Source organism: Oryctolagus cuniculus, chromosome 1 (assembly GCF_964237555.1).
Source record: "Oryctolagus cuniculus chromosome 1, mOryCun1.1, whole genome shotgun sequence".
Lineage (NCBI taxonomy): Eukaryota > Metazoa > Chordata > Mammalia > Lagomorpha > Leporidae > Oryctolagus > Oryctolagus cuniculus.
In genome coordinates this window covers 55,328,072-55,330,452 of record NC_091432.1, presented here as the reverse complement: position 1 = coordinate 55,330,452, position 2,381 = coordinate 55,328,072, and positions in this window count along the sequence as shown.

Below are 2,381 nucleotides of genomic sequence, written 5' to 3'. Positions count from 1 at the left end.
AAATTTTTAAAAAATTCTGTTTGCTTAAACAGTTTCTCTATTGTCATATGGAATAAAATGCTTATTAAGGCAAGGCTTTGGTAGACCAACTGGCTGCTGGGATAGACTGAAAGGCAAAAGGAATCAAGGGCAGAAGTCGTGCAAAAAAAGAAAATTAGAGGCTCAAGATTTCAAATCTTAGCTCAGGGCATGTTCAGAAAATCAGAGGTTTTCCATAATTGCCCTGAAAAATTCCTTATCTCTTATAGGTGCAGATCTAAAAATTATAAGCAGAATCTGATTCAGAAGAATGCTGAATTAAGACTGAGGTAGAACTAACAGTTTTATTTGTTCTCTGGTATGGAAGTTAGGGCACTGATTAGAAAATAACAGAAATACAAAAATAGCATCCTGTTTTTCCAGAATCCACTGAGTGGAGTCAGAGTTGTGGCACAGAGGGTTAAGCTGCTGCTTGTAACACTGACATCTCATATGCTGGTTTAGGGCTCAACTGCTCCCCTTCTCATCCAACTCCGTTAATGTGCCTGGGAAAGCAGCAGATGATGGCCCAAGTATTTGAGCCCCTGCCACCCATGTAGGAGACCTGGATGGAGGGCCCGGATCCTGGCTTCAGTCCCTGCTGTTGTGGACATCTGAGGAATGAACCAACGGGTAGAATATCTGTCTCTCCTCTCCCTCTCTTTGTCATTCTGCCTTTCACATAAATTAATTAATTAATCTTAAAAATTCACAGAGTAGCCCTTGCTTATAGAAGCAATCTCCTTCTTCCCGATAAGGCTGGCCTTATCTTTCTTGAAAACCCTATTGTGATCTCAAGGTAATCAGTCTCCAAGAAGGTCCCAATGATCTCTACCTTCTAGTATTAAATGACCACATGTAATCTATTAAATATTGCAGAAATGATGGTGTGTGACTTCCGAGGCTATATCACAAAAAGATAATGCAGTTTGCTTATTCTCTCTTAGATCTGGGTTAAGTCAGGTGCCATGTTACAAGGATATGCCATATGGTGAGGAACTGAGGCCTCCCACTAAGAAACCAGCACTACTTTGCCAGGCATAGGAGTGAGCCCCCTTGGAAGCAGGGCCTTTAGACCCAATCAAGTCTTATGATGATTATGGTCCCAGTTGACATCTTGCTCCTAACCTTATGAGGGAACCTGAGACAGAATCACCCACCTAACTCAATTCCAGATTCCAGGCTCAAATAAATTGTGAGATAATGATTTCCATTTCAATTGCTAAATTTTGGGTAATTTGCCATAAAATAGATAATACAGGCCTTATCTTGCAAGGAAGTATCTATTTTTCTTTTCCACCATATCTCCTAACTACAGACCTATAAATATAAGTCAGACCCAGAAAGCTCTAGGAGACAAATTACAAAATAAATCTGGGTAGAGAAGGATTACGTGCCAGAAGAATGGCAAGATTTAGCTAACTTGGCAGTAGTAAACATCTTGTGAATATAATAGAGACTCTGGACTCTGAGGGTACAAGATCAAAGAAAGAACACTATAATTTAATATTGGCTGAGTTTATTGATGTGAGAACACTTACTAGAGATTCAAGAGTCATACTAGTTAAGGTAGCTAGAAGTGTTTTACATATTCTCAATTGGTTAACAGAAAACTAGACTCAATGGGTGACTGAAACTAAATAAAGTTGAGTTGCCATAAATGCCCTGATACAATGTTGAAGACAAACCTTAGAGGCCTGGGAAGAAAGCAACATTGAAATGAGTTATTTGTATTGGATCATCCACTCCTGAGTCCCCAACAGGGCTTTTAGCATATTATCTTTTTTTTTTTTTTTTTTTTTTTTTTTTTTTTTTTACTTTTTTATTATTTTTTGACAGGCAGAGTGGACAGTGAGAGAGAGACACAGAGAGAAAGGTCTTCCTTTGCCGTTGGTTCACCCTCCAATGGCCGCTGTGGCCGGCGCGGCCAGCGCATCACGCTGATCCGATGGCAGGAGCCAGGTACTTATCCTGGTCTCCCATGGGGTGCAGGGCCCAAGCACTTGGGCCATCCTCCACTGCACTCCCTGGCCACAGCAGAGCTGGCCTGGAAGAGGGGCAACCGGGACAGAATCCGGCGCCCTGACTGGGACTAGAACCCGGTGTGCTGGCGCCGCAAGGTGGAGGATTAGCCTAGTGAGCCGCGGCGCCGGCCTGCATATTATCTTAATATCATAGAATGAAGAAGATTGGTAAGGATTATATGAATGTTCCTGAATATATACTGTAATGTCTGAGGATAAAGATTGTATATGATAGAGGCTGGCGCTGTGGTGTGGTGGGTAAAGCTGCTGCCTGCAGCACTGGCATCCTTTATGGGCACCAGTTCAAGACCCAGCTGCTCTATTTCCAATCCAGCCCTC